Genomic DNA, 20,333 nt, shown 5'->3' with positions numbered 1-20,333 from the left:
TTAACAGGGAAAGAGGACAACCTTGTCTGGTGCCGTTGGAAATATTAAATTTAGAGGACAGACATCCATTCACTGACACTGCTGCGGAGGGACAAGAATACAATGCAAATATAGAGTCCAGCAATCTCCCCCTGATGCCAAAACGCTTCAAAGTCGCTTGTAGACAGGGGCGGATCCAGAAGAAAATGATAGGGGGGGCACCATGGAAGGGGCAAGTACATTTGCGTGCGGCTGCGTGAGGTGGCGCTTCTTATACAATGCCCACAGTTGTAGCGCTCGTTATGCAATGTTCACTGTACTGGTAGTGCCCCTTATATAGACCACATAGTAGTGGTGCCCCTTATGCAATGCCCGTATTGCCCCCAGTAGTAATGTTGCCTGTAGTAATGCCCCCAGTCATTATGCCCCCAGTGGTAATTTCCCTGCAGTCATGACCCCAGTAGTTTACCCCCCCTTTAGTTTAGCCCCCAAGTAGTAATGGCCCTGTAGTTAAGCCGCCAGTAGTAATGCCCCTGTAGTTACACCGCCAGTAGTTAGCACCTTTGTAGTTGGCCCCCAGTAATAGTCCCCCAGTAGTTGGCCCCCAGTAGATGCCCCCCCAGTAATAATGTCCCCCAGCAGTTTGCCCCCAGTAGATGCCCCCTAATAATAATGTCCTCCAGTAGTTTGCCCCCAGTAGTAATGCCCCTTAGGAGTTTGCCCCCAATAGATGACCCGCCAGTAGTAATGCCCCCAGTAGATGCCCCCCAGTAATAATGCCCCCAGTAGATGCCCCCCAGGAAAAATGTCCCCCAGTAGCTGCCCCCAATAGATGACCCCCCAGTAGTAATGCCCCCCTACGAGTTTGCCCCAATAGATGACCCCCCTGTAGTAATGCCCCCAGTAGATGGCCCCCAGTAGCTGCCCCCAATAGATGACCCCTCAGTAGTGATGCCCCCAGTAGATGCCCCAGTTATAATGCCCCCAGTAGTTTGACCCCCAGTAGTAATGCCCCTTGTTGATGCCCCCCAGTAGTAATGTCCCCCATAGTTAGCCCCCAGTAGTAATGTCCCCCATAGTTAGCCTCCCAGTAGTAATGTCCCCCATAGTTAGCCCCCAGTAGTAATGTCCCCCATAGTTAGCCCCCAGTAGTAATGTCCCCCATAGTTAGCCCCCAGTAGTAATGTCCCCCATAGTTAGCCCCCAGTAGTAATGTCCCCCATAGTTAGCCCCCAGTAGATGCATTAAGGAAATAAAAAACATACTTACCGAGCCCCGTTCCCGCGCCGCTGCAGTCCTCCTCCTGGCGTCCGCTCCTCAGTCACTCAGCACTATCAGAGAGACGTCATGACTGACGTCTCTCCCATAGCGCACAGTGACAGCGCCGGAAGCCGGAGCTCAGTACTGAGCTCCTGCCTCCGGCTGCCGCTGTGCAGTGAGACGGGCGCCCGCTGGTAACACAATCTCAGCGGGCGCCCGTCATCTCCGTATGCGGCGACGGCGGCACGGGGGGTGTGTGTTCCCAAATGACAGGGGGGGCACGGGCCCGAGTGCCCCCCCCCCTAAATCCGCCACTGCTTGTAGATATTGCCAATGTAGTCTATCAAAAGCTTTCTCGGCATCCAGGGAGAGGAGCAATAAGGGCACTCGTTGAGAGTTGCAATATTCTATAATACTAAGGGCTCTCCGGGTATTGTCAGGGCCCTAACGTCCCGGAATAAATCTGACTTGGTCAGGGTTGATCAAGGAGGATACTATAGGGCTTAACCGGTTAGCAATAAGTTTTACGTATAGCTTCACGTCTGTATTTAAGAGAGCGATAGGTCTATAGTTTTGAACTGCAGTATTGGTCTTGCCCGGTTTAGGGATCGTGACAATCTGAGCTTCTAACATCTCTTTCGGGAAATTACTAGTATCCGAAGTTTCCTTGAATACAGATAGTAGGACAGGTCCTAGGTCTTTTTTGTATAACTTATAAAAATTTGACGGGAACCCATCAGGGCCCGGGGCTTTGTCAGAAGGTAAGGTATCAATTGCTTTGTCAATCTCTGCTAATGTCCAAGGTAAACATAAGGTACGGGAGGTCTCGTCATCTAGAGATGGTAAGGAGAGATTACTTAGAAAAGCTTCAATATGCCCAGAGGAAGGTTGTAAAGTGTTAGGATCTTCTTTCAAATTATATTGCTTCGAATAGAAGTCTGCAAATTCATTGGCTATAGCCATGGGATCTGTTATCTTAGCGCCCTTAGCATTATAAACACTATACACCCTTTACTTCGCGTTCTGAGTTTCCGGGCTAAAAGTCGACTGGCTCTATTGCCAAAGGAATAAAATTTCTGGTTAAGGCGAAGAATGTTGCGATGTACTTCTCTAAGAGAGAATGCATTGACTGCCTCCCGAGCTTTAAGCAGAGGTTTATAGTAGGATTTATTGGAGGGATCTGCCTTGTGGGCAGTTTCCAGACTATTGGCCTTAGCAGTCGCCTGTTTGAACTCCTTCCTATATTCCCTCTTAAGTCTAGCCGCCGTTTGAATGGCCATACCCCTGACCACTGCTTTAAGTGAACACCAATGATTAAATATCGATGTATCCCCAGGGCGGTTAGTGTCCAAATACTGCAATATTGATTGTTGAATAGCCTGAGCAGCAGATGGCTGAGCCAAGGTAAATTTTCCTAACCTCCAGGGGCCAGGGGAAACCTTCCTCTGGGCAATATTCCAAGTTATAAATATGGGGGAGTGGTCAGACCATGTCATAGGCAAAATTTCTATCTTTCGAATGGCAGCTAAGGACCATCTATCAGACAGCGCATAATCAATCCTGGAATATGAGCGGTGAACATGCAAATAAAATGTATAGTCTCTAACAGTTGGGTGTATGGCTCTCCAGGCATCAAATAAATAATATTCAGCCAAGAGCTGACGGAAAGCCAAAGAGGAATTAGAGGGCGTACCTTGGCCGGAAGCAGACAGTCTAGATTTATCCATCATCTGGTCTATGACCATGTTAAAGTCACCCAAAATCATAGGAGCACCTCTAACATATTTCTGAAGGGTATTGGGGGTCATCCCGAGTTGTTCGCTCGTTAGCTGCTTTTAGCAGCATTGCACACGCTAAGCCTACGCCTACTGGGAGTGTATCTTAAATTAGCAGATTTGCTAACGAAATCTTCGCTAATTTTCTCGCAACGATTACCCCACAGTTTCTGAGTAGCTCCAGACTTACTCAGCCATTGCGACCAGCTCAGTCCTTTTCGTTCCTGGTTTAACGTCACAAACACACCGAGCGTTTGCCCAACCACTCCCCCGTTTCTCCAGCCACTCCTGCGTTTTGCAACTCGAACGCCTGCGTTTTTCCGCACACTCCTATAAAACGGCCAGTTTCTGCCCAGAAACACCCACTTCCTGTCAATCACACTACGATCAGCAGAGCGATGAAAAAACGTTGTTACGCCGTGAGTAAATTACCAAACTTTTGTGCTAATTTACTTGGCGCAGGCGCTCTGCGTACATTGCGCATGCGCAGTTTGCGACTAATCGCTCCGTAGCAAAAAAAAATAACGAGCGAACAACTCGGAATGACCCCCATTACACATTCGTCTGCAAAAGTGGAGCTGCTTCGTATTAGGGGCATAGTCTCTAACAGTTGGGTGTATGGCTCTCCAGGCATCAAATAAATAATATTCAGCCAAGAGCTGACGGAAAGCCAAAGAGGAATTAGAGGGCGTACCCTGGCCGGAAGCAGACAGTCTAGATTTATCCATCATCTGGTCTATGACCATGTTAAAGTCACCCAAAATCATAGGAGCACCTCTAACATATTTCTGAAGGGTATTGGGGGTCATTCCGAGTTGTTCGCTCGTTAGCTGCTTTTAGCAGCATTGCACACGACATTATCCAGTTTGCCAATTAATATAAAAAACCAACCCTCTGGGTCCACGTGCATGGAGTCTAAAACAAAAGGGCAGTTGTGAGCAAATAAAATCGCAACACCAGCTCTTTTTTTGGGGATTATTGGCATTATAGCAATGGGGAAATCTATTATCAAAAAATGTAGGTGGGGAAGAGTGCTGAAAGTGAGTCTCCTTGACTGCAACAATCGAGGCCCTCACTTTATGAAAATAATTCAAAGCTATTTTACGCTTATGTGGGGAATTAAGCCCCTTGGCATTGATAGAGATTATGTTAACCATAGTTGAACAGTACGGAGATATTGCATTGCAACAGCATATAAAAACCGTATATAAAATAGCATGCACCTGGGGGAGAAAGAAAGAGGGCGGGTAGAAATAGAAACAGTAAGAGCATAGAATAAGAAACAAGCACAAAAATAGAAAGCAGCAAAAAAAGCCAAATAACCAAAATGACTCAGAATGGAGTCACAGTAAGGTGGCATAACATGCACACCTTATAGGAGGGTCTAGGGGGGGTAGTGGCCCCCCTCCCAGCACCAACTAATAACAATGAATATAACTACAGGCACTTAGCTATGTAACCAGGTAGGAGAATCAGAGAGATACTCAAACATCCTACTACTACATCACTAAAGGGATACCTGGAAACTGAAAAATTAGTAAAAGTCAGCATGGAACAGAAAAAGAAACATTAAAGAATGGCAATCACACCACTTATGTCGACTTCTCCGCCAGGGACCAGTCCCGCTGGAGTCCCTGAGTCGGTGAAGAGGGTGCTGATGAGCTGGAAATGTTCCATCTAGAGAGGAGTTTCAGTCCATCGTCAACATTTGAAATGGGTATAGTGGAGCCATCCCTATATACGAGAAGGCAAGTTGGAAAACCCCATCTGTATAGGATAGTCGCCTTCCTGAGAGCTGTGGTGAGTGGTTGAAACGAACGACGTTTAAGGAGAGTAGTAACCGAAAAGTCACCATACAACTGTAAGGGGTCCAAAGATTCTGCTGGGTCAGAGGAGGGTCTGGCAGCTTTCAGTAGGGCCTCTTTAATGTGGAAATAATGTATTCGCATAAGAACGTCCCTGGGTGCAACCTCTGGGGCGCTCCGTGCTTTGGGAAGGCGATGAATCCGATCTATTAGGAGATCCAAGGCAGAGGGTAGGATCTTTTTAAACAAGACGGTAGCATAGTCATGTAGGTAACTATTTGATACATTCTTAGGGACCCCACGCAGTTTGAGATTGTTCCGGCGAGATCTGTCCTCTAAATCTGTGACTTTTTCTTTCAGGGAAGCAACTTCCGCTTCCAAAGTAGTATGAGAGTCAATCAGGTCGTTGTGGGAACCTGCAAACTCTCCCATTTTGGTCTCCAAGTGATCGGTGCGGTCGCCTAAATCCTTGATAGATTGTTGGCAGGCATGAAGCGAGGCACGGAATTCTGCCGCAATTTCTCCTTTAAATTGGGTGAAGAGGTATTTCATAGCTCCCACAGTTAAAGCAAAGAAAAAAGGTACCAGTACATGAAACCAGGCGCATCACATGGGGAGCTTCTTAGAGCCAGGAGTATACTGAACTCTATAGTCCTTTCCTATAAGGTTTTGAATTTTTGTCCCCAAATCAAAAAGACATGAAAAAGTGCATATAGTGAAGCACAATTTAGGCAATATGAGATGTTCATATACTAAGCAATATACATGTATAACTTTCCCCTTTTTATATTTTTTTATGTATTCGGGATTGTTTTGGCCGCATGAGCCACACTAAAAATATCAATGGATCTAATACTACTACAGGACAGGCACGCATTCGTCGCTATAGCAACGATCCGCCGGAAGTGACGTAACCTTATAAGAAGATATACAGGACTCATGATACACTCGATACAATCACTGGACAGAGAGCGGAAGTGACGGCAGGACGCCATAAGACTCACGGGACTTGTAGTTTTTCTATGTATAGGAGTCACTGGCATACGCCGCACTTCCGGTAATACGATGAATGAGCCGCTATAGCGGAAGTGACGTTGCGGACCGCGGAGGCACCTGGGAACCGTAGTATCTGAGTTGATTAGAGTCACCTGCATCTACTGCACGGCGATTGGATATTCCACATTTAAAAGTAGGACGAGGACACCAGGACAACATCGGATGCCCTGACAAAGACCCGATGCAAAGAGTCGAAACGCGTTGGCTATATCCATTCCAGGACCACAGGGGGAACCTTGATTGTACACCGGACGAGAGGGGGAGAAGGCGCTGCGGTTGCCATAGGAGATTTGTATCCACATGCTTACAAGAACCTTCCTCCGGTAATTACATACATTGGACACCCTGTATAAATAGACTCTTTGTGGTCACATATTGCTATTTGTGTCCATTCATCAACCATCTATACCTTTCACATGTGACGTTTGTCAGTTGCTGCTATTTTGAATCCACTTATGCTTTTAATCAGAGGCTGTTATGTTTTAATGATTACATCAGAATAAATGTTTGCTTAGTATATGAACATCTCATATTGCCTAAATTGTGCTTCACTATATGCACTTTTTCATGTCTTTTTGATTTGGGGACAAAAATTCAAAACCTTATAGGAAAGGACTATAGAGTTCAGTATACTCCTGGCTCTAAGAAGCTCCCCATGTGATGCGCCTGGTTTCATGTACTGGTACCTTTTTTCTTTGCATTTGATCCTATCTAATAGGGTGGAGGTTTTCTTTAGGGAGTTACCTCATAGTCACCATTGTACTTAACCAAGCTGCTCTGTGAGTGCGCACCTATCGGAGGACCTACACTCCTATTTTGTCACCCACAGTTAAAGGATCGTTATGACCAACTGGATCTGCTGAGTCAGCAGTGTCCTTATTTGATTCTGGGGGGAGGCCGGCCGTGATGGCCGCACTTGAGAGGTATTACCCCGTCCACCTGCTGCTTTCTCTTGCGGTGAGGGTTTAAAGAATAACACTTGCAAGGCCACTTTGGAGACCTTATATTTTTTGGGAGGCATCCTAAGTTCACAATGCACTTGCACTATATAGAAATAGAATTGACTCAAATGTAACAATACGAGGGGATCCACTGAGAAGTAGGCAATAAGCTACCGTAACATTAATGGAGGAAAGTGTTGGAAGAAATCGTGACAGTAAAGCTGCATTACGCTATAAAGCTCACCCTTCCGATAAAACGACAAAGGATGTTCCACTTGTAAGATGAGTGTCAGGTTATCAGAACATTAGTAAAGTAAGTGCTGGGAGGGTTAGAGGCATCTAAACGGTAGGGCTGCAGCACATCTCAGAGCTCACATCTCCTGTCTCCATGTAGTATGAGCAGCTCTCGTGTATCTAATAATATAGACTGTACAGCTGCAGGGACAGGCTAGTAAGTAGTAACAAGTCAAATTGGTACAGTGTACCTTCCAAGATATGTTACTGTTATAGGGAAGATGTACGTGGAAAACTCTGTATAGTTATATTCCTTATAACAAGCAGCACAGGGACCTAAAATGGGCGCCAGCATTTACAGGCTGTAAATCTTCAAGCTCCTGAGGGGCGCCTGTCCAACTGTTATGGGGTGATTTGGAGAGGTACCTGTGGTCCACGGGTGCTGTGGCAGCCCAGGGGGGACTGTTGGAGGTGGAAGCAGCTCACAGGAGGCGCCGGACGGCTTTGTAGATTGCGGAGTACAGCTCCGGAAGTCCGACCCAGGGAGGCTCCTAAATTTAGTCCTTCTGGGCAGCAACAAGGCCGCAATCCGCGGGAGCATCAGAGACAGCTTCCCGATTCCGCGGTCATCAATAACGGGTCCTAGCAGTTTGCAGCAGCCGGGCAGGGCTCAGATGAGTGGGTAGGAGCGGAGGTTGGCGGTGCAGAGAAGCTTTTGTAATGAGAAGCTGCAGAGCTCTCCTCTCACACCACTGCTCCCATTAGCAGCTAAGCCACGCACCCTCTAAAACAATCATTTCTAATATGGTTCTCTGTGATCAGCAACATATCTGAGAATTGAGCTACTGTGGGTTGTTGTGTAGAAGTCCCTGAAGCTCACAGCCTCTCGCAATGGCAGTCAGGCCCCAGCAGAAGGTGCTGACTGTGGAACTGTAGCTGTGCTATATCCCCACGGCCGTTTCAGGTGCCCAGATAAAGTGTCCAGCTCGGCCCTCACTTCCCCATGCAGCAGGGAGTCCCCGGAACCTGTGGTGTCAGAGAAGAGCTGGCCACTGCGATCCGGTACAGCGCTCACCTGCCGGAGCCCACCGCCCGTCCGCGGCTATAACTCGAGGACCCGGCTTCCGGTAAAGTGTTAGGCCGCAACCTGTGGTGCTATGCGTCCAAGTCCCCCGGCTCCGCGGCGCTAACACACTGACAGGGGAGGCAGCAGGGCACACTTAAACAGGTCACCAGGGTTGTAAGAGGCCACAAAAATAACTGGTGCTGGAGTAAGAGAATAAAATCTGAGGAGCTCTCCTCAGACACGGCCTCCTTCCAGTTCATCAGGCCATGCCCCCCACATTATCATTTTTAATAACACCAGTATATCATTTTTACAATTATATTGGTAGGGGACGGCGTACAGTATTTCATACCTCCCAACTTTATGACTGCTGGAAGATGCATCTCTCTTCTACAGCCCAGTTAGAGAGATGCATCTGATAACTGGGCAGGCCCATCTGCTGATTGACTAGCCATTAGGCACATGCTGCTTGATCCATCCATTTCCCATTTTCTCTAACGTCCTAAGTGGATGCTGGGGACTCCGTAAGGACCATGGGGAATATCGGCTCCGCAGGAGACTGGGCACATCTAAAGAAAGCTTTAGGACTATCTGGTGTGCACTGGCTCCTCCCCCTATGACCCTCCTCCAAGCCTCAGTTAGATCTCTGTGCCCGAACGAGAAGGGTGCACACTAGGGGCTCTCCTGAGCTTCTTAGTGAAAGTTTTAGATTAGGTTTTTTATTTTCAGTGAGACCTGCTGGCAACAGGCTCACTGCATCGAGGGACTAAGGGGAGAAGAAGCGAACTCACCTGCGTGCAGAGTGGATTGGGCTTCTTAGGCTACTGGACATTAGCTCCAGATGGACGATCACAGGCCCAGCTTGGATGGGTCCCAGAGCCGCGCCGCCGGCCCCCTTACAGAGCCAGAAGGCAGAAGAGGTCCGGAAAATCGGCGGCAGAAGACGTCCTGTCTTCAACAAGGTAGCGCACAGCACTGCAGCTGTGCGCCATTGCTCTCAGCACACTTCACACTCCGGTCACTGAGGGTGCAGGGCGCTGGGGGGGGGCGCCCTGAGACGCAATAAAAACACCTTGGATGGCAAAAAAATGCATCACATATAGCTCCTGGGCTATATGGATGCATTTAACCCCTGCCAGAATCCATAAAAAAGCAGGAGAAAAGTCAGCGAAAAAGGGGCGGAGCCTATCTCCTCAGCACACTGGCGCCATTTTCCCTCACAGCTCCGTTGGAGGGAAGCTCCCTGTCTCTCCCCTGCAGTCACTACATTACAGAAAGGGTTAAAAAAAGAGAGGGGGGCACTAATTAGGCGCAGTATTAACTATACAGCAGCTATAAGGGGAAAAACACTTATATAAGGTTATCCCTGTATGTATATATATAGCGCTCTGGTGTGTGCTGGCAAACTCTCCCTCTGTCTCCCCAAAGGGCTAGTGGGGTCCTGTCCTCTATCAGAGCATTCCCTGTGTGTGTGCTGTATGTCGGTGCTTTTGTGTCGACATGTATGAGGAGAAAAATGATGTGGAGACGGAGCAGATTGCCTGTAATAGTGATGTCACCCCCTAGGGGGTCGACACCTGAGTGGATGAACTGTTGGAAGGAATTACGTGACAGTGTCAGCTCTGTATAAAAGACAGTGGTTGACATGAGACAGCCGGCTACTCAGCTTGTGCCTGTCCAGACGTCTCATAGGCCGTCAGCGGCTCTAAAGCGCCCGTTACCTCAGATGGCAGATATAGACGCCGACACGGATACTGACTCCAGTGTCGACGGTGAAGAGACGAATGTGACTTCCAGTAGGGCCACACGTTACATGATTGAGGCAATGAAAAATGTTTTACACATTTCTGATAATACGAGTACCACCAAAAAAGGGGTATTATGTTCGGTGAGGAAAAACTACCTGTAGTTTTCCTGAATCTGAGAAATTAAATGAGGTGTGTGATGATGCGTGGGTTTCCCCCGATAACAACGGATAATTTCTAAAATGTTATTGGCATTATATCCTTTCCCGCCAGAGGTTAGGGTGCGTTGGGAAACACCCCCTAGGGGGGATAAAGCGCTCACACGCTTGTAAGGGCTCTACCTTCACCTGAGATGGCCGCCCTTAAGGATCCTGCTGATAGAAAGCAGGAGGGTATCCTAAAAGGTATTTACACACATACTGGTGTTATACTGCGACCAGCAATCGCCTCAGCCGGGATGTGCAGTGCTGGGTTGGCGTGGTCGGATTCCCTGACTGAAAATATTGATACCCTAGATAGGGACAGTATATTTTTGCCTATAGAGCATTTAAAAGATGCATTTTTATATATGCGTGATGCACAGCGGAATATTTGCCGACTGGCATCAAGTCTAAGCGCGTTGTCCATTTCTACCAGTAGAGGGTTATGGACACGTCAGTGGTCAGGTGATGCGTATTCCAAACGGCATTTGGAAGTATTGCTTTATTAAGGGAGGAGTTATTTGGGGTCGGTCTTTCAGACCTGGTGGCCACGGCAACAGCTGAGAATTCCACGTTTGTACCCCAGGTCGCCTCTCAACATGAGAAGACGCCGTATTATCAGGCGCAGTCTTTTCGTGGACAAGCGGGCAAAAGGTTCCTCATTTCTGCCCCGTGACAGAGGGAGAGGAAAAAGGCTGCAGAAATCAGCCAGTTCCCAGGAACAGAAACCCTCTCCCGCCTCTGCCAAGCCCTCAGTATACGCTGGGGCTTTACAAGCAGAATCAGGCACGGTGGGGGCCCCGTCTCAATGAATTTCAGCGCGCAGTGGGCTCACTCGCAAATAGACCCCTGGATCCTTCAGGTGATATCTCAGGGGTACAAATTAGAATTCGAGACGTCTCCCCCTCGCCGTTTCCTAAAGTCGGCTTTACCGATGTCTCCTTCTGACAGGGAGACAGTTTTGGAAGCCATTCACAAGCTGTATTCCCAGCAGGTGATAATCAAGATACCCCTCCTGCAACAGGGAACGGGGTATTATTCCACACTGTTGTGGTACCGAAGCCGGACGGCTCGGTGAGACCGATTCTAAATCTAAAATCTTTGAACACTTACGTACAGAGGTTCAAATTCAAGATTGAGTCACTCAGAGCAGTGATTGCGAACCTGGAAGAAGGGGACTACATGATGTCTCGGGACATCAAGGATGCTTACCTTCATGTCAAAATTTACCCTTCTCACCAAGGGTACCTCAGGTTTATGGTACAGAACTGTCACTATCAGTTCAGACGCTGCCGTATGGATGGTACACGGCACCCCGGGTCTTTACCAAGGTAATGGCCGAAATGATGATATTCCTTCGAAGGAAGTGAATTTTAGTTATCCCTTCCTTGGACAATTCCCTGATAAGGGTAAGATCCAGGGAACAGTTGGAGGTCGGTGTAGCACTATCTCAGGTAGTGTTGCGGCAGCACGATTGGATTCTTAATATTCCAAAATCGCACCTGGTTCCGACGACGTGTCTTCTGTTCCTAGGGATGATCCTGGACACAGTCCAGAAAAAGGTGTTTCTCCCGGAGGAGAAAGGCAGGGAGTTATCCGAGCTAGTCAGGAACCTCCTAAAACCGAGCCAAGTCTCAGTGCATCAATGCACAAGGGTTCTGGGTAAAATGGTGGCTTCCTACGAAGCAATCCCATTCGGCAGATTCCACGCAAGAACTTTCCAGTGGGACCTGCTGGACAAATGGTCCGGATCGCATCTTCAGATGCATCAGCGGATAACCCTGTCACCAAGGACAAGGGTGTCCCTCCTGTGGTGGTTGCAGAGTGCTCATCTTCTAGAGGGCCGCAGATTAGGCATTCAGGACTGGGTCCTGGTGACCACGGATGCCAGCCTGCGAGGCTGGGCAGCAGTCACACGGGGAAGGAATATCCAGGGCTTATGGTCAAGCCTGGAGACATCACTTCACATAAATATCCTGAAGCTAAGGGACATTTACAATGCTCTAAGCTTAGCAAGACCTCTGCTTCAAGGTCAGCCGGTGTTGATCCAGTCGGACAACATCACGGCAGTCACCCACGTAAACAGACAGGGTGGCACAAGAAGCAGGAGGGCAATGGCAGAAGCTGCAAGGATTCTTCGCTGGGCGGAAAATCATGTGATAGCACTGTCAGCAGTATTCATTCCGGGAGTGGACAACTGGGAAGCAGACTTCCTCAGCACGACCTCCACCCGGGAGAGTGGGGACTTCACCCAGAAGTCTTCCACATGATTAAAAACTCGACAGGTATTGCGCCAGGTCCAGGGACCCTCAGGCAATAAGCTGTAGACGCTCTGGTAACACCGTGGGTGTACCAGTCAGGGTATGTGTTCCCTCCTCTGCCTCTCATTCCCAAGGTACTGAGATTGATAAGATGGAGAGGAGTAAGCACTATATTCGTGGTTCCGGATTGGCCAAGAAGGACTTGGTAACCGGAACTTCAAGAGATGCTCACGGAGGATCCGTGGCCTCTACCTCTAAGAAGGGACCTGCTCCAGCAAGGACCCTGTCTGTTCCAAGACTTACCGCGGCTGCGTTTGACGGCATGGCGGTTGAACGCTGGATCCTGAAGGAAAAAAGGCATTCCGGATGAAGTCATCCCTATCCTGATCAAAGCCAGGAAGGATGTAACCGCAAAAACATTATCACCGCAATTGGCGAAAATATGTTGCGTGGTGCGAGGCCAGTAAGGCCCGACGGAGGAAATTCAACTGGGTCGATTCCTACATTTCCTGCAAACAGGAGTGTCTATGGGCCTGAAATTGGGGTCCATTAAGGTTCAAATTTCGGCCCTGTCAATTTTCTTCCAAAAAGAACTAGCTTCAGTCCCTGAAGTTCAGACGTTTGTAAAAGGGGTACTGCATATACAGCCTCCTTTTGTGCCTCCAGTGGCACTTTGGGATCTCAATGTAGTTTTGGGTTCCAAAAGTCACATTGGTTTGAACCACTTAAATCTGTGGAGTTAAAATATCTCACATGGAAAGTGGTCATGCTGTTGGCCCTGGCCTGGGCCAGGCGCGTGTCAGAATTGGCGGCTTTATCCTGAAAAAGCCCTTATCTGATTTTCCATTCGGACAGGGCGGAATTGAGGACTCGTCCTCAGTTTCTCCCCAAGGTGGTTTCAGCGTCTCACCTGAACCAACCTATTGGTGGTGCCTGCGGCTACTAGGGACTTGGAGGCCTCCAAGTTGCTAGACGTTGTCAGTGCCCTGAAAATATATGTTTCCAGGACGGCTGGAGTCAGGAAATCTGACTCGCTATTTATCCTGTGTGCACCCAACAAGCTGGGTGCTCCTGCTTCTAAGCAGACTATTGCTCGTTGGATTTGTAGTACAATTCAGCTTGCACATTCTGTGGCAGGCCTGCCACAGCCAAAAATCTGTAAAGGCCCACTCCACAAGGAAGGTGGGCTCATCTTGGGCGGCTGCCCGAGGGGTCTCGGCTTTACAACTTTGCCGAGCAGCTACTTGGTCAGGAGCAAATACGTTTGTAAAATTCTACAAAATTGATATCCTGGCTGAGGAGGACCTGGAGTTCTCTCATTTGGTGCTGCAGAGTCATCCGCACTCTCCCGCCCGTTTGGGAGCTTTGGTATAATCCCCATGGTCCTTACGGAGTCCCCAGCATCCACTTAGGACGTTAGAGAAAATAAGAATTTACTTACCGATAATTCTATTTCTCATAGTCCGTAGTGGATGCTGGGCGCCCATCCCAAGTGCGGATTGTCTGCAATACTTGTACATAGTTATTGTTACAAAAATCGGGTTATTATTGTTGTGAGCCATCTTTCAGAGGCTCCTCTGTTATCATGCTGTTAACTGGGTTCAGATCACAGGTTATACGGTGTGATTGGTGTGGCTGGTATGAGTCTTACCCGGGATTCAAAATCCTTCCTTATTGTGTACGCTCGTCCGGGCACAGTATCCTAACTGAGGCTTGGAGGAGGGTCATAGGGGGAGGAGCCAGTGCACACCAGATAGTCCTAAAGCTTTCTTTAGATGTGCCCAGTCTCCTGCGGAGCCGCTATTCCCCATGGTCCTTACGGAGTCCCCAGCATCCACTACGGACTATGAGAAATAGAATTATCGGTAAGTAAATTCTTATTTTCTGCACATGTATTGTATTACACATCACACTACACTCAAGATGGCATATGGTAGAGTGGAAATATTTTGTAGTTACTTGTAAATTAGAGACTGACAATAATAAAACAAGCACCCTGAGTACGTGGAGCTAGTAGACATGTGCCTTGCATGCCTAATGCATACCTCACAACTTTAGAATCCTTTGATGCGGGATCTGTCGAGCTGGAGGCGCGCTCGCGGCCGGAAAGGGGCAGGGTTCAGAAGAAGGGGTGGAGCCTCATCGTACAACCCCCATTTCTGTAATTTTGGGGGCGTGCCCAGCTCTCCCTGAGCAGCACTGGGAGATGCCGTGCACATGCGCATGACATCTTATTTAGTGATCACTGGCTGCCTTGCAGAACAGAGGTGATCACTGACTCTCCCAACTGCCTTCCCTGTCCGCGGGACACTGTGACCTGTGGGCGGGACAATGTTCAAATAGTGGGACTGTCCCGCTGGAATCGGGACAGTTGGGAGGTATGCCTAATGGGAAATTCACCACTGACTCACCTACATAAGACATAGCAAATATTCTCACTTCCTTCTTTATCCTTCACAGTCTCATAGACTGCCTTAATACTCAACTTCTCTCTTTCTCTCTCTGCATATCTATTTCTAACTTAGGAACCTCACAAGTTCCTCTGCCAGTTCTTGGAACATTTCTATCAAATGATCTCACAGATCTCTTCATCCTACATTTCGTTCGTCACATGGGGGGTCATTCAGACCTGACCGCACGCTAGTTTTTTTTGTAGCGCTGCGATCAGGTCAGAACTGTGCATGCATATGCACCGCAATGCGCAGGCACATCGCACAGGTACAAAGCGCATTATTGATGTTCAATGGGTTTTACGAAGAATCCATTCGCACAGCCGATCGCAAGGTAATTGACAGGAAGAAGGCGTTTGTGGGTGGCAACTGACCGTTATCAGGGAGTGGTTGGGGAAATACAGGCGTTCCCAAGCGTTTGCAGGGCGGGTGTCTGACATCAATTCCGGCCCCGGACAGGCTGAAGTGATCGCAGTGGCTGAGTAAGTTCTGGGCAACTCAGAGACTGCACAACATTTTTTTGTACCGCACGGCTGCACATGCGATCGCACACGTGCACAGCTAAAATACACTCCCCTGTAGGCGGCGACTATCTGATCGCAGGACTGCAAAAAAAACTGCTAGCGAGCGATCAGGTCTGAATGACCCCCATTGACCTAAACTTATGCTACAAATGGGTATTATATGTATTCTTGCTTTTAATCACGCCTTAGAACTTTTGAGATGTTGTGGACTAGGGTCCTTATTCAGGTTTGTTAGCAAACCAAAAAAGCAAACCACTGGGCAAAGCCATGTGCAGTGCAGTGGGGGCAGATATAACATAGAGAGTTAGATTTGGGTGTGGTGTGTTCAAATTTAAAACTAAATTGCAGTGTAAAACTAAAGCAGCCAGTATTTACCCTGCACAGAAACAATATAACCCACCCAAATCTAACTCTCTCTGCACATGTTACATCTGCCCCACCTGCAGCGCACATGGGGGGTCATTCCAAGTTGATCGCTCACTAGCAACTTTTTGCAGCGCTATGATCAGATGGTCGCCGCCTATGGGGGAGTGTATTTTCGCTTTGCAAGTGTGCAAACGCTTTTGCAGCCAATGGCACAAAAAGTTTTTTGCAGGTACTGAGTAGCTCTGGACTTACTCAGCCGCTGCGATCACTTCAGTCTTTTTGGTCCCGGAATTGACGTCAGACACCCGCCCTGCAAACGCTTGGACATGCCTGCATTTTTCCAAACACTCCTAGAAAACGGTCAGTTGCCACCCACAAACGCCCTCTTTCTGTCAAACACCTTGCGATCGGCTGTGCGAATGGATTCTTCGTTAAATCCATCGCCCAGCACCGATCCTCTTTGTACCTGTACGACATGCCTGTGCATTGCGGTGCATACGCATGCGCAGTTTTGCTGAGATTTAACCTGATTGCAGCGCTGCAAAAAGTTGCTAGCTAGCAATCAACTCGGAATGACCCCCATGGTTGCTTGCTTTTTTTGGTTTTGGTAACAAACCTGAATAACCTCCCTAGGTCCCCTGTTAGCTTCTGTAAATCTGAAACGAACATTACCTTTCCCTGTTCATTTAAGGGGTTTCAATTATTTAGGATTTCTTAGAGACGCATTTATTTTGAGTATTTTGCTGCATTTACGTATTCAGTGGAGAGTTTCCTCTGACCGGCAGGAAAATGGGACAGTCACTACATTATTTGGACAATGTCCTATTTGTTGCTCCTAGTAAGTCAGATGCGTTTGAGGCTAACCTGAATAAATTTGTCACGTAACACATGCATTTGGCATCCCTTTAGCTGAGGAGAAAATATTTTTCCACGTACATCTTTAGAGTTCTAGAGAATTACAGTATAATTGCTTCAACGGCAAAGGAATTTAGGTTGTTAGCCAATGACACAAGAGTCAAGAAACTTTTTTCTTAAAATGCTGCCTAAAAAGATGACTACTTTACAAGAATTGAAGTTAATTCTTTTAATTAGGTAAGTGTTTGCCACTGGAGTAAAGAGATGAATTGTGAGCACAAATAAAGTCACAAAGAATATGGGGGGTCATTCCGAGTTGATCACTAGCTGCCTTTGTTCGCAGCGCAGCGATCAGGCTAAAAATCGGCATTCTGCGCATGCGTATGCACCGCAATGCGCACGCGTGATGTACGGGTACAAAGTCCTTTGTGGTTTTGCACAGGTTCTAGCGACGTTTTCATTCGCACTGGCGGCCGCAAGAACATTGACAAGAAGGGGGCGTTTCTGGGTGTCAACTGACCGTTTTCAGGGAGTGCTTAGAAAAACGCAGGCGTGCCAGGGAAAACGCAGGCGTGGCTGGGCGAACGCTGGGCGGGTGTGTGACGTCAAAAGCCAACCCTCCAACGTTAGAATCAACGCACACGAAGAGTAACTACAGGGCTAGTCTTGTTTGGCACAAAATGTTTTTGCAGGCGCTCTGCTGCACAGGCGTTCGCACTTCTGCAAAGCGAAAATACACTCCCCAGTGGGCGGCGATAATGCGTTTGCACGGCTGCTAAAAACTGCTAGCGAGCGAACAACTCGGAATGACCCCCATGGTTAGACTATAGCTCTTCCATATGGAAGTTGCAATAATAATTTAGTATTCACGCAACGCCAATATTCGCTGAAATGGTAATGTTGTTCAGTGGCAAACACAGGATTTCTAGAGGTGGGTTTCCAAATGCAGTCCATAATCTCCCACTCTGTGAAACATTAGAGCAAGTGCACAAGTGTGGGGGAGCGGTAGAAGAACCTAGTAATGATAATGACCCTGGTCATTAATGTAAACATTGGTCTTTTTATACACTGGATAATGTACAGAATACAGTATTAATATTTAACACTATATATGGTCTATAGTATAGGCTGTAGCAAACATTTAAATAATATAAAGAAGTAATCAGGAAAAGGTTTAACAAACCATAATAAATACAAAAACATAATAGAACCAGTACTGCACTTTCTAAGCACACATTCTCCCACCTTATGGCATGGCTCCTGTCTCTTCTTTCTGGTAGCTACTCTCTGGTCCAGTGCACTGATAGAAGGTTCAGATCCACACACACAGCACACTTGGTAGAAGAAGCTGCTACCACTGGGCATGTGCAGCAGCTCTGCTCTGTCCCTTAAACTGCATGATGTGGCGGCAGCTCTAGTAATAGTATTATATACCATTGCTATTGTCATAATTTGAGCCACTTGCCAAGAGCAGGGTTTTTTTTTGGCAACTGCATTTGCCTATGTTGTTCAACTGCTCAGGCATCGAAGGTGCAAAAAATTTACGCTGTGAATGAATCCTATGTGGTGTACGCACAGAGGCACAGTTGTGATTGAGACGCACGGTCTCTGAAATGTACCGTCTTATAGGCATGTTATTTTGCACCTAGCATGGGACAGCTACAAGTTTTCATGGTATATTCGATGGTATCGTCTAATAATGCACCAAGCGTATCAGTCCAACGGGCATATCAGTCCATGCACATTCATCTATGACGCTTGTACACAAGGGGAAGGCTAATACTAGCATTAGCATAAAGCAGCAGACACAACTAAGGCAAAAACAGCTAAAGTGGGCGCAGCGGCATGCGACTCAGAATCATCCCCTTAGGGTTCTACTTAAAACCCATTCACAAAATTTGCGATTTACCAGAGCGCAGCCCGTAGTGTGACGAGCGCGGCGATTATCTCCCTATCCCACTTCAGTAGGAGGTGGGTGGGATGTGGGGGATCCAGATGCTCTTGTGGGGATGACGGGTCATTACCTGAAAATTGGGAGCCTCACCAAACCTTCCGGGAGAGTAGGCAAGTACGGTATATAAACTGTCCCTTTCTGGAATCAATACAGTGTTCTTACCACACAGTTTGACTCTAATGTGGACTGTGGAATGTGGGCCTCCTCAGCCTCCAGGTCCCATAGTTACAGCATCCCTTATAATTACTCCCTGTGACTGTGCACTAAACATATGCTGCACTCTATTTTATAGTACCTTAAACTACCCACTCTAACTATCTCTACAAGGTTCATTCGATTCCTCAGACATCACCTGTAATTGATCACACATCCTTGAGCACGGTTATGGATCAAAGGGTCAACAGTAAGAAGCTCGACAATGTCTAGGTTGACACCAAACGGCTGACACATGCACAAGGTCGATGTGGTCAAAAGGTCAACAGGGTGACACGGAAATGGGCGAGGCATGAAAAGGTAGACGTGAGTTTTTGATGGTTTTTTTGTTGTCAAAATTTCTCTTCCAGCACGTGGACCCCCAATTAGTGCACAGCGTCCCATCGCATGGCTTGCTTTGCACAAGTTACCATTCTCAGTTGTAGACATGGTCGTGGTCGAAATGACAATGGTGGACACATCATATGGTCGACATAGTCAAAAGGTCGACATGTACAAATGGTCGACATGACAATAGTAGACAGTCGAGCCAGCCTCTTCAGCTATGGAATCAGCAGAGCGTTGATGACTTTTACGCACCATGCACCTCTAGTCTGTGATTTTACATGGTCTTCCGCTTCACGGCTGAGTTGCTGTTGTTCCTCAATGCTTCCACTTTCTAATAATATCATTACAGTTGATCGTGGAATATCCAGCAGAAGTGAAATTTCCCAAACCGTCTTATTGCAAAGGTGGCATCCTACCACGCTTGAAGTCACAGAGCGCTTCAGCATGACCCATTTTGTATCATAAATGTTTGCAAATGGAGACTTCATGGCTAGGTGCTTGATTTTATAAATCTATGGCAACGGGTTTGATTGAAACACCGGAATTTAATAATTAACAGGTGTGGCCAAATACTTTTGTCGGTATACGTTCAAGATACCTGCTGTTGAGATCCCGGCAGCCGAATTACTGACGCCAGAATCCCGACACCCGTCAGAACACCGACACCGGAGTCCAGCACAGGTCAGGACCCCGATGTTGGAATCACGAAAGCTGGAATCATGACAACCGGAATGCCAAAGGTAAGTATAGCCCAGAGGGTTAGGGTTTGGCTGTGGGGGGGAGGTAATTAGGGCTAGGCTGCAGGGAGGGGGGGTTAGGGGTAAGCACTACCAGAGGGGGTGGGGGGGAGGGGCATTAGGTTTAGGCACTATTGGGGAGGTTAGGGTTAGGCTGCAGAAATGGGAGGGTTAGGATTAGGCACTAAGGGGGAGGTTAGGGTTAGGCTGCGGTAAGGGAGGGTTAGGGTTAGGAGGGTGGGGGGTTTAAATACTTACCTCACCCAGGATTTTGTCCATCTGGATGCCGGCATCAGTATTGTGACCCCCGCATCCCACCCCCCGGTATCGCATACTGATCCCCTTTTGTCCATATAGTGTATGTTTGATGTATGCAGGGCCGGCGACAGGGGGGGTCAAAGGGGACAACTGTACCGGGCCCCAAGGATCAGAGGGGCCCCAAGTATATGGTGATAAGTGCCCTGCAGGGATGTAAGCCGTCTTGTCCAAATAGGGCGGCGAGCTGGAGGTGGTGTGGCTGCAGCCTCAGAGTGACGGGAGCCTCTCACAGTGACTGTGCACCCGCTCTTCTGGGTCCTGCTCTGT

The sequence above is a fragment of the Pseudophryne corroboree genome, chromosome 1 (genome assembly GCF_028390025.1).
Source record: "Pseudophryne corroboree isolate aPseCor3 chromosome 1, aPseCor3.hap2, whole genome shotgun sequence".
In the NCBI taxonomy this organism is placed as follows: domain Eukaryota; kingdom Metazoa; phylum Chordata; class Amphibia; order Anura; family Myobatrachidae; genus Pseudophryne; species Pseudophryne corroboree.
This window is presented reverse-complemented; position numbering follows the sequence as displayed.